This window comes from Papaver somniferum, chromosome 9 (assembly GCF_003573695.1).
Source record: "Papaver somniferum cultivar HN1 chromosome 9, ASM357369v1, whole genome shotgun sequence".
NCBI lineage: Eukaryota > Viridiplantae > Streptophyta > Magnoliopsida > Ranunculales > Papaveraceae > Papaver > Papaver somniferum.
The window spans coordinates 185101839-185115511 of NC_039366.1; positions in this window are offsets into that span (position 1 = coordinate 185101839).

Here is a 13673-nt window from a genome sequence, read left to right on the forward strand (position 1 = left end):
CAATTCCCCATACATCAAAAACCTCAACAAATTGAATAATAGTTTGTGGCATTTGATTTCGAGCACCTAGATTGCATGTTCTTTGGCACCTATCACATGTGATACAAAATGCATGCGCATCCTTAAACAAAGTTGGCCAATAGAAACCACATTCTAGTACCTTGAGAGCGGTTCTCTTGCTCCCAAAGTGTCCTCCACAAGCATATGAGTGGAAAAAAGACAAGATAGAATTAAATTTTGATTCGGGAACGCACCTTCTTATTACTTGGTCACTACAATGTTTCCATAAGTATGGATCATCCCATATGTATTGGTTTCCTAACTTCTTAAGTTTTTCCCTCTCTGCACGAGACAAGTTCTTTGGGATTTGTTTAGACACTAAGTAATTAACAATATCAGCGTACCATGGTTCTCCAAAGGAAATTGAGAATACTTGCTCATCCGGGAAACTTTCGCGCAATGGGATAGCTTCCTTGTCCACAGCAAGACGGCTCAAGTGATCCGCAATGGTGTCCTCAATTCCTTTCTTGTCTTCGATCTCTATATCAAATTCTTGCAAGAGCAAAATCCATCGTATGAGCCTCGATTTCGCCTCTTTCTTTGTAAGCAAGTACCTAAGTGCTGCATGATCAGAAAAGACAACAACTTTTGTACCGATTAGATAAGAGCGAAAATTTTCTAAAGCAAAAACAATAGCTAATAACTCTTTTTCAGTGGTTGTGTAGTTTTGTTGGGCTTCATTGAGTGTCCTAGAAGCATAGTAAATTGCATGAGGTATCTTCCCCACATGCTTCCCAAGCACCGCACCAACCGCATAATCACTTGCATCACACATGAGCTCAAAAGGCTTTCTCCAATCCGGTGGTTTAATGATAGGGGCTGAAATCAAAAGTTCTTTCAAACGATTGAATGCCGCCACACACTTATCATCAAAGTTAAAAACCACATCTTTTTGCAATAAATTTCAAAGTGGTGATGCTATCTTGGAAAAGTCCTTGATGAATCTACGATAAAAACCTGCATGACCAAGAAAAGAGCGTATCTCCCTCACCGTAGTGGGAGGGTTTAGAGCACGAATAAGGTCTATCTTAGATTTATCGACTTCTAAGCCTTTATAAGATATTATATGGCCTAAAACTATGCCATGAGTTACCATGAAATGGCACTTCTTCCAATTCAGCACAAGATTTGTTTCAACACATCGTTCAAGGATTAATGATAAATTGTGCAAACACAGGTCAAATGAATCACCAAAGACACTAAAGTCATCCATAAAGACTTCGATTATGTTTTGAACATATTCTGAGAAAATACTTACCATACACCTTTGGAAGGTAGCTGGAGCATTGCATAAGCCAAAAGGCATCCTTCTATAAGCAAAAGTACCGAAAGGACAAGTGAAAGTGGTTTTCTCTTGATCCACCGGCGCTACCATAATCTGATTGTAACCTGAACAGCCATCAAGGAAGCAATAGTAAGAGTGTCCAGCTAAACGTTCAAGCATTTAATCAATAAAAGGTAATGGAAAGTGATCCTTCCAACTGGTGTCATTCAATTTTCTATAATCAATACAAACCCTCCAACCAGTTTGCACACGAGTTGGGACAAGTTCGTTTTTATCGTTCTCCACCACCGTCACACCTGATTTCTTTGGTACCACTTGTACCGGGCTTACACACTTGCTATCGGATATGGGGTAGATTACACCCACATCCAAAAGCTTGAGTATCTCCTTTTTCACAACTTCCATCATGGGAGGGTTCAAATGACGTTGCGCTTCCCTTGTAGGATTTGCATCGTCCTCCAAACGGATCTTATGCATACAAACGGCAGGGCTTATACCCTTAATATCGGCAATTTTCCATCCTATGGCCGTCTTGTACGTCCTTAGCACCCTTAGAAGTTTTTGCTCCTGTGATTCACTAAGCTCATTATAAACAATCACAGGTAAGTCTTCGCTATCACTCAAGTACAAGTACTTTAAGTGACTTGGAAGAGGTTTCAATTCTAACTTTGGAGATTTAATAATAGAAGGCACAAGTTTTTCATCATTGCAAGGTAAAGAAGCATATGAAATATTCTTAAGTGCATATTTTTCCTGTAATGAGTCAAGAGAACCAATGGTTTCTTTAATCTCATTATCGTACTCCAAACCATTATCAATGGGTGTAGTGAGTACGGTTTCCAAAGTATCAACATTATTCAACTCAAACATTTGTTGCGCCAATGTATCCATCACATCAATGGAGAAACAAGAGTGGAAATCACTAGGATATCTCATCGTCTCGAAAATGTTGAAACGTATTATTTCTCCATCAAACTCCATAGTTAGCGTTCCCTTGTCCACATCAATAATGGTTTTCGAGGTTTTCATGAAGGGACGCCCAAGTAGCAATGGAAGAGATGAGTCTTATGAACCTTCATCCATATCTAACACGCAAAAGTCAGCTAGAAACACTAGTTAATTAACCTGCACAAAAACATCCTCAACAATCCCCATTGGGTAAACATTAGAGCGATCGGCTAATTGCAATATAATTCCAGCCTTTTTAAGAGGACCAAGATCGAGTGAGTTATACATAGATGCAGGCATAACATTAACGGATGTACCTAAGTCCAACATAGCTTTGTTAAATATAGTGTTACCAATTGTGATGGGAATGTCAAATCTACCGGGATCCTTGCACTTAAGTGGGAGTTTCTGTTGTAAGATTGCCGAAGCATTCTCCCCCAGACTTAGCACTTCATTATCTTTGAGCCTTTGCTTGTTGGTACACAAGTCCTTCAACACCTTTGCATACTTTGGAACTTGCTTGGTTGCATCTATGAGCGGTATATTCACATGGATCTTCTTGAGAACGTCTAAAATCTCCTTTTCTAGTTCCGCCTTCTTGAAATTTGCAAATCTACGAGGAAAAGGTATAAAAGGAACATAAGTAGAAACCGGAGTTTTAGAGTTAGAAATAGGTACCTCAGAAGTTTGGGGAGAATCCTCATTTTTCTCCTCCAAAATAGGTTCCTTTGGTGTTTCCACCTTTCCCGAATCAGTAACTTCGGGTTGCACAAGTTATGTACTGCTTCTCAACGTAATTGCATTGACACCCTCTTTTGGGTTGATAGGTTGAGAAGGGACTTTCCCACCATTTTGTGCCTTCAACTGGTTCAACTCAATAGCCATAGAACCAACTTGAGTTTGCAGCTCCTCAACTGTGCTCTCCGTTCTTTGCATAAACTATTTCGGCAACTCTTCCATATTTGACCCCTGATTTTGAGGTTGTTGTTGTTGTTGTGGAAATTGTTGTTGCTGAAATTGTTGTGGTTGTGGTTGAAATCCACTCGGACGGTTGAAAGTAGGTTGCTGAACCGCTCCTTTCTTGTTGGCATAGCTAAAATTGGGGTGATCTCTCCATCCCGAATTGTAAGTGTTGGAGTAGGGATCATACCGTCTTTGTTGATTTGGAAATAAAACATTAGCTTGTTCATTGGGGTCTTCATACCCTTGAAGAGACTTTGGTATCACTGCGGATGCAACTTGTTGCATCATTGCTGTCATGTTACCCATTTGTTGACGAAGTTCTTCGACCTCTCTCACTTCATTTACTCTCCTAAGAAGCACATCCGAACCACGACTCAAGAATTGTTGCGAGTTCGCTGCCATGTTCTCAATCAACTCTCTAGCTTGTGCCACCGTTTTGTTCACTAGTGCACCACCACCCGCAGCGTCAAGAAGATTCCTATCACTTGTTTGGAGTCCTTCATAAAGTATTGAATTATCATTGCATCACTAAATTGGTGGTGAGGACAGCTTGCCACCAATCTCTTGTATCGTTCTCAACATTCATATAAAGATTCTCCCACATTTTGCTTCATCCCGCAAATCTCCTTGAGAATTTGAGTAGCCTTTGATGCTGGAAAATATCTCTCTAAAAAGAGTTTCTTCAACCCATTCCATGTTGTGACACTTCCGGAAGGCAAGTAATACAACCAATCCTTAGCACTATCCGCCAAAGAGAATCAGAAAACTTTCGACATTGCACCATCCGCATCAGTATCCACTGGAAGCATGGCCGTGACAATGGTGTGGAAGTCCATAAGATGCTTGTTTGGGTCTTCATTCACCATGCCATGGAACTTTGGTAATTCTCTAAGCAACCCCGGCTTGATCTCAAAAGTAGAGTTTGTTTGAATACACCATTGTTGTGTATCCAACTTGTGAGAAGCCAAGTCCTTGAGTGTACGATTTGCTCACCCATTGCTTCTTCTTCTTCTTCTTCTCCTTCTTCTTCTTCTTCTTCAAAAGGTGGTTCTTGGTCAACCGGAACCTCTTGTTCTTCTTCTAGTTGTAACTCTTTTTCCACTTCTAACTCTTGTTCTTCCGTCGTGTCTTGACTTGGTTGGAGTATTGTGCCTCTTCGAGTAGTTATCCCGCACCTTGGATAGTTCCAATCTTTAGAAGCCAGGGATTAGGTACCTGAAAAACAATTCTCACAAAGAAGTAAGAAAAACGAAACATGAAACGAAAAGCAAATATGGAAGCAGAAATGATAATAAGAAACTAAAAACATAATAACTAGCTGTATGCTTCCCCGGCAGCGGCGCCAATATTTGATCGATGTCGTATGCGTCAAAAATAATTTCGCTTTCCTAAAGTATATGATAAGAAAGAGTTCGTTTCCACATAGAGGCAATTGTAGTTATTATGTATTCAATTTTCATAAAGTAACCAATTGGGGGGGGGGGGATTTCTGATTTTTATGTAAGCAATAAAAGTAAATCAAAACCAAAGTAAATAGTAGAATGTAATCAATGAGAGAAAGATATTGGTCAAGGAGTTCATATTCTATCTTAAACAAGTGCTTGCATACATGATTAGAATTACAATTTAATATCTTTTATTATCAAAAGCCTAGAGAATCAAGAGAGCAAGATAATCTATTAATTTCCTAAGTTCATCAACATACACATTAGAGCTGCGTATGTGAATTCTACCTAAAGAATAACCTAACGCCTTGCGCTAATTAAGTTCAATTCCCAGGAGCATTAAGTTTTGGAAACAGGCTAATCAATGCAATTGTCATGCATTGCGCATGACAATTCGGACAATGGTCAAACTCTACATATGATTACAAGTGTGTATCACTACAAACCATAATCATATCATGCTCTTGTATTCGGGGTTATCGCTCGATGAAAAACCCTAAAATAGCTATGGACAAGGATGCAAGTTCAATTAATTGGCCACTTAACTAACCAAACATCTAAGTCCTATCACAATACATCAATCATGTGATTATTAAAAACAATAGAGAATTGAATGATAATCAAGAGAGAAAACTAATACATTAATCAAGCACAAGTTTTAGATATATGACTACATCCTCAACCTATAAAAAAGAAATTAGATACGCATTGCTATTGAGTTCATCATAATCAATAATCAAATAAAGAAGATGAAAAATAAATACGAAAGCAAACCCTAGTTGTGTAAACAAAAGAGGCTCTCTCCTTAGCTCCAAGAATAATACATGACATTAAAAGTTGTAGAAGTCTTCTCTTTTATAGCTCATCTTGTTCCAAAATTAGGTCCAAGTCTTCAAAGTCCATTAGATAAAAATCCACGTGGCCCAAAAGTGAGAAAAACCCATGTAGAAACTCTGCCAAAGCGTCGCCGGAAATGGCCGGAGAAGTATCTCAGGTGACCAGCAAAGTCCACCCGATCACCGGTCAAACGGTTCAACTCGGTCAAGGTCAGACGGGTCAACTCGATCACAGTCAGACCGAGTCAGAGGCTGAGTCAAACAACTCAGCTGAGTCAGAGTCTAACTGGTCTGACTTGTCAGGCCATAGTCTTGCACTGGCCATATCTTCTGCTGCACAATCATTGTGCATAATAGCTCCTTAACCATCCATCTTGGCTGTGCATAACTTTGCTGCCATCTTGGCTCTTCCATTCTCTCCAATTCAACATCAGCTGCTTTTTTACTTCCATTACCTGCATTGCCTGTCACCAACACAGATAACCACCTCAAACAACTTCAAGCACAACTGCAATACCGCTTCCATTTCTCTTGCTTCTCCATTGCAACTCTCATATCAGCTCGGTCTAGGTCCATCTATACTTCATCTCAGCTGCACTTGAACTGCATCATCTGCAGCTTCTATGCCTGCAATCACTGTCATCACTACCACTATTTCATTCCATTCCATGAACATCTGTAATAAGACTTCAATTCAGCTGCAATAGCTGCAAACGCAGAACATCATACAATAATACGACCACCAACTCTTCTTGACTCTTCTTCCAAACACCAACAGCAGCAACAACATCAGCTGAGCTGCACCTGCAATTCACCATTCTTGAAGTTTCATTGCAGCTTCAGATTCATCCCTGCTTCAGCTGCAATGTTGCAATGCCTTCACCTTCTGTAGCTTGACTGCAACTGCAACTCTTGCAACTCTAAACACATCCAGTCCACTGCCGCATTCATCTACAACATTCAACACCACAAGCTCAAGCTACTTATCCTTCTCTGCCAGGCCAAGTACCATCAACAACTTCATGTGCACCTAGCCATTTCTCACCCGAAGTCACCATTGCCTCAGTAATTCATAGGCAGCAGCACACAACTCTACCAACAACATCAGTTCCTTTTATAGCTTCATTACCAGTTCATTGCTCAGCATCAGTACCGCCAACCTAATTCATATACATTAGTACTTTAGTTCAGCTTATCCTTCAATTGCCATCACCAGAAAACTACGACATTAGTTCACAGTTCCATACCCTTGTGCATCAGACCCTTCCTTCACTGCAAATGCTTCAGTTCTTCTTCCCTGTTCCACATAACTCAATATGGCATCAACAACTTCATTATTTTAAGAACCAACAACAACTCTTTCCTGCAACAATCACTGACACCGTCTCGACTGAAATATAGAACAAAGCTTCCCTCTCTTCCAAACCATCAGTTCACATATGATAATTCAGCTCAACAACTCGCCATATCACCTCCAGGTTCAATCCAAAACCACCAACATCAAGCCATCTCTGTACCTAGCTCTTCCTTGTCTTCAAAACCAGCTCCAATTCCTGTAAAACAGACCACAATTCCCATGTAAGCATCAACATACTTTCCTTCACTGACTTATCAGCACATAACATAACCCATAACCCCTGTAGTTCGAATCCTGATATGTGACGCAAATTAATGGTTCCAGCTGCTTCTTAATCCTTGTTTCTTCTCAACTGAACTTGACCTTATAGACCCATGGATTATCCACAGCAGAACTTGGCAGTAGAACTAACTCAAGCCTTTATACAAGCACCTGGTATGTGTTTTGTTGATGATGACAGGGTACACTTGCAACTGAATTTGTAAACCTCCATATATTTCTTCCCTGCCAAATATTGCCTAAAATTCGACATTGAATCAGCTAAAGATTTGCCTCAAATCATCTCAGTTAAGCCCTGAACTCTTACCAACAAACCACCATTTCCATACCCAAATCGACCTGCAAAATAAACTACAACCTTGAGTCAAGATTGAGAAATCATTTTCTCTGAAGTCTAGGGTTGTGTAGGAATCTGGAAATGGATATATCCACCCAACTCTGTATAAGGTACCCCAATTAAGATAAGCACCACCAGTTAGATTCAGGCCACCAAATGACAACCCCTTATCCTCCAATATGCTCCCGATAACGCTTGCCTGTGCAACGACGATTCCGCCCGCTTGCCTCAAATGAACGCTCTTTTCTTTCTTTCGAGTTCCTCCACCAACATCAGTCGTCTCTTACTTCTCATATCCACTTCTTCTCTACAATTTCTCTTCATCACTAAAGCAGTCGTACTTTTCAGACATAAATTTGCATCACTAAAGCCGACATGCTTTTCAGACAAAAATTAAGAAATAAAAGCAAATAATGAGAAATAGTTCGTCTCCAACATCATTTGATCTTTTTGCCTTGTTCTTCTTCTTTTGTTCCAAATGACTCCAAATTACCTAAATACTCAAAAACAAACATAAGATACATGATTTACAAAAAAACTTAGCAAAGAAAGCATAAATACTAGATATAAAATTAGGTGTTTTAGACACCTATCAGATGTCGACATATTTTACTTCAAAATTGAAGCTGTGTTGTACTCTTTTTCCCTTCGATGGAGAATTGTATTTCCCAAAGGGTTTTGTTACTCGACAATGTTTTTAGAGAGACAACACTAAAAACATCAAGTATGTCGAACGTTGAAGACATAAAGATCCTGTTGATATTACTGAAAATATCTGAATCAAAGAAATGAAACGCGATAGTCTGTTAAGCAACGTAACTTCCAGAATCAACAACATGGTCTTATAAACATTCAAGTCACCAAAGTAAAGTGTGATAAACTCCTTTTGACTGCATCAGACTAATGAAAATTATCTGACATCATGGGGAGCATCTAATGGTGTGTTGAACTATTTTCCTTCACCGAGGTTGTTTTTTCTCACATGGTTTTGTTATTCGGAAAGGTTTTAAATGAGATAACAACAAACACCGGGAATGTAATTTCCCAGCTAAGGTTATGGTCTTTCCCATGAGGATTTCTGCCTTAAGAATTGTGAAGCAACTAGTCAACTTCAACGGAGCAAAGTGATCATCTGCAACGGATCACCTTTACTTGCATCTGTCACGTTGTAATCTTTTCCCTTCGTCAAGGTTTTATCCTACTGGGTTTTCCTTGTCAAGGTTTTAATGAGGAAACATATTCGAGTCCAACTATTTTCTAAGTTTGCTTAATATTGTACTCTTTTTCTTTAGTTCAGGTTTACAACATGTGAAGAGTTGTACCAAGGTTTTATCCCCACTGGGTTTTTCCTTGTCAAAGTTTTAGTAAGGTAATTGATTTCGGCACAAGTCATCAAGGGGAGAACGACATTTGAAGAACTACATTCAAAGCATTATATATGAAGCACTATGTATAAAGTTTTGTTATTGAACCGCACAAGGGGGAGTGTTGCAGGGCCTACTGCGCCCATGGATGTGCGGTTCATGTAGTTTCTCCTTTATCTGTATATAAAGAAACCTATGTATTACAACAACTAATCTTTCTAATAAGATATTGTTGATGGTGGATTTTAGTTCAGGGCTAAAATTGTAAAACCAAATGTATGCGCTGACATCCTGCAAAGGATAAAGCCACTGATAACTAATGAATACTTCTTCACTTTACTAATTCACCTAGAATGGAGCATGTGGCAACAATCCTAGTATTCTGTGAATTAAATACACAAAAGTCATCCAGGTTGGAGCATGTAGCAACAATCCCATATACCCTGTGAATTTACAACATTATTAATTAATGCATGACTAGCCTTGTATTTCCTGTGTTGTTCCCGCAGAACTCTTATTACTAGTGCGGCATGACGACTGAGTGTTGCTCTCAGCAGAGTAACACGAATCTCCAAGTGTTAATAGTGAGGCATGCACGAAATACCCGTACAGGCCACATCTCTCGGTGTGTTATACATGCCCGATTGAGCATACATCTCTCGGTGTGTTATACTAGCCCGATTGAGCATATTTGAATCTGGACTGACAGTCTCAGAAACAATCACGACCACGCAAGTTGGCCGCATGATTTAACCAGCCTAGAAGATCCTCAGCAGGAGCAGGCTACCATCTTAATGACCACCAGCGGGCCCGTTTATGCCCTGGTCGGTCGAATACATACCACGCCTCCCAAACAACCACTGAACACCAGCATAGAGTAGGACGGTTGGGCTGGTATGAAACAGCTTGTAAAACATGTACGCACAAGACTGCCAACGTCGGTCTCAAACAGATCTCGGCCGTCCAACTTCACCGCCATGGTTGGACGACATAGATCGTCCCATGGCCGGTTGGACAAGCGTTGTCCTGCACACCGACGGGCCCCCTGCACGCCTGAATAATCGACCACCTCACGACCTATCCAGGGAGAAGCAAACGCTCGCCCAAAGTTCGGCCGGCGTGATGCTTTAAGGGTCGCAGGAAATTCCACTAAAGGTCTTAAATTCATCACGACCATCCAACCTCACCAGCATGTTCAGATGGCTTAGACCAGACCCATAGACGTCAGGCAGGTATTGACATGTTCACCACCGGCCCAATGTGGGCCCCACATGGTTGGCCTCCCCAAAAGAGGAGCGCAGCTTTCCAATTCGTCCAGCCAAAGTAGCGTTGACATGAAACCCTAATTAGGGTTTGCGGCATATCACATGTGTCGCAAATCAGTCGCGACCATCCATCTTCGCAGGCATATATGGAGGGTGTAGGTGTAGACTCAAAGGGTCCAAAGCATGTCAACACAATCGCCGTGGGCCCGTCTACATGCGTGACCAATCGGCCAAGGCCGACTATGGCTAAATGCCTCGATTCGTGCACCCAAACAAGGCATGGTCGCGCGGTTCCAATTGCAAACCAATCTCGACCACTCAACTTTGTCGGACAAATCGAGTGGCTTAGATCACATCTCCATGGGACAGTGAGGTGCGGACGTGTACATCGGCAAGCCGTCTACACGCATGCCCGGTCGATCTTGCCAAAAACATCTCCCATGCATGGATTCGACCAAGCTGAAAGAAGGTACTTGCGCACCTCCTAAACCCTAATCTGACGGTCGCAGATGTGGGTCGCAAGTCATCTCGTCCATCCAACATCGCCAGCTTGGACGGACAGCCTAATACAGGAGTTAGGCAACCAGTGAGGCATCACCACGATCACCGCCCACAACTCTTCCACATGGGATGATCGGCCAAATCAGGGCTTGCCTGTATAACCTCCAAACGATCACTCGAAGATGGATGGACGTGATGCTATTTTAAGACGCTTAAATTCGTGACTTACTCCGTTAAGCCTTAAAACAACGATGCTTCATACATGCTGAATATATTCCATGCATTACCTGATGTGATTTTTAATTTGTTGTTGTAGTAAATAAAGATTCGAACTCTAAGACTTGTGAAGATTAAATTTAAATATTTAAAGAGAAATAATAAAAGAGAGAGTTACTGGGACTAGGATTCCACCGCATTCATATCATATGGCTCAATTATTTATTCTCAACAATTATCACTCAATAAATAATAAAACATCGACTCTTGTTTTGCCAAAGTAAATCCCCAAAACATTAGTTATAAATCGTAAGCATGGGACATCAAACGTTTAAGCAAGCATGACCTATCTAATAAAATAATAACTAATTCATTCGAATCATAAATCAATTCAAAATAAGTGCAAAAGTCATATAGAAAATAATACAAATTCACCCATGTGTGAAGTTCGGCTTCCTCCGTCGACCTAGCGTTGGGGTATAGCTACTCATGATGTAGACACTCTCAAAATATTTTTTATATAGCTCAAATGGTGTTTACAATGAAGAAGAGAAGAAAAATAACATAAACTGGGAATTTGCAACGCTTAACGGCGTTACAAACCCATCGTTACAATTTGCAAGCAGCTGTTACAGAAACTATATTAGGGAACTGTCGTAGAATAACTGTCACTAAGCCTTGAACTGTGACAGTTCTAAAACGACAGACCCTTGCCGTCGTCTGTGTTCTTCGTCTTCTACCTCTCTGCAGCAGCAGAGAAGTTTCTGCAACTTCTCCTCTTCAGCTCTGTAGCCTCTCCCGACTCTCGATGATACTTCTACGAATCCTGTGAAGCCTATTTATACTCATAACACCATCAAATCCTCCGATTAAATGCAAATATCTTCTCATTATTTCTCTTGGAAAAACTTGAGATTTTCTTTCCTTCTTTACTTCTGCACGGCTTCTGTTGCTGTCAAATATCTTATACACGAATTATTCTCGCAGAAAAAAAACTCCAATAAGTCACAGAGTGAGTCAAACACGAGCAGTCACAGGCCATTTACACAGTAAACACGGGAATATCTCACACCCTGTCGGATCGAGTTTGGAATGGGAATACTCTTCATGCGTTGTTGACTGAGTTGGCTCAAGATATCTTTCCTTGTTTAAGATATATCGAAATCCTTCCGTAATGAAATAAAATCCAATAATACTCGATATTCTTTCCTTCCCTGTTGTATCGTGTGGACACGATATCTTCTTTCTTTTTTTTTTCGATTCCAGGTCGCTTACCGGTCATGTTTTTGTGCAACAGGATAATAGCAAACCAAATCAGCAACCGAATCCATGTAGAACTCATGCAAACCAAATCCAGGGAATACCGCAAAAACCAATTTGTTTGAACTCTCTCTGTTTTATTCGAATTTGAGTATCCAGCCCAACTGAATCGAAACCATCACATATACCATCCATGTTTTGTCCAAACAGGCACGAAGCAACCAAATCCAGCGCTCGAGTCTTACTCAAACTTGTCCAAATTGTTAACATGGTTTCCGCCGGAAGATAAACCCGAGAATCTGTTGAATCATTAAATCCACTATTCTAGCCAATTCTGGTCCAAAAGAAGACCATTATCAGCCTAATCTGGTTCGCTGCTGCCAAAAATTCCCGCCAAAACTGAAATTTGAATTGTTGAAGATGAACTCCCCCTTAATTCTGTATGGGTGTCCCTTTAGCACTTGTCTTATGGGGTGTAAATAGTAAGGAAGGTGGTCCTTAGCAACTGGACGCCCCTTAGTAATTGAGGTGCCCCTTAACCAACATCGAGAGTCCGAATAACACGTGTCCTCCGGGTGCAAATAACAGTTTTTCGAGCCAATTCTCCACAAGAGCTTATTCTTCCCAAAACAACTAAAACAAGTTTATTAGTGATAAAAAGAGTCCCAGCTAATGTATTTATGGGTGAAAATACGTTGCACTTTTGTGCTTACCAAATTCCCCCACACTTGCATTTTGCTAGTCCTCGAGCAAAACAGAAAATTGACCCGCTACACGGTTGGTCATATAATAAGAGAGAGAGAGACCCGCTATACAGCTGATATTTTTTTTAGACCCACTACTCAGCTGGTCATAACATGCAAGAAAGAAAAAGAAAAGACCCGCTACACAGCTGGTCATAACCCTAACATTTTTTTTAGACCCGCTACACAGCTGGTCATAACATGCAAGAAAGGAAAAGAAAAGACCCGCTACACAGCTGGTCATAACCCTAACACATTTTTTTTAAACCAGCTACACAGCTGGTCATAATATGCAAGAAAATTCCTGAAAAATAAAAATAAAACGTTAACCACTCCCCCACACTTAAACATTACATTGTCCTCAATGTAATTGTGTCATCCAATGCAAAACTTAAGATGGGAAATCCATAAGATGCAAAAAAAAAAAGTAAACGAAAAAAAAAAAAATACACCTACTGGAATGTACAAAAAGGATCCCCATAAACTAATAACCTGAAAACTTGGGGATCGACCCAAAATACAATATTTACAAACGACAGCTTCACACTTATGTCATGAAAACGCGGAGACGCTGAAACTATCAAAAACCAAGATTTACCCCTAAACCAAGTTTTTATTGCACAAGGAAGTGCGTAAAAAACAAAATATGGGGATTCTATTGAGACTAGGGAATTATCAATCGGCTCATGCACTGTATCAGGAATAGGAAAGTCCTTTGGGTATTTAGATGCAAAGTATCCCAATAAAATTTTAGAAGCACACAATTCTAACCCTAAATTAGGTAACTTTTGGAAGTCTACGGGTCTAGAAACAA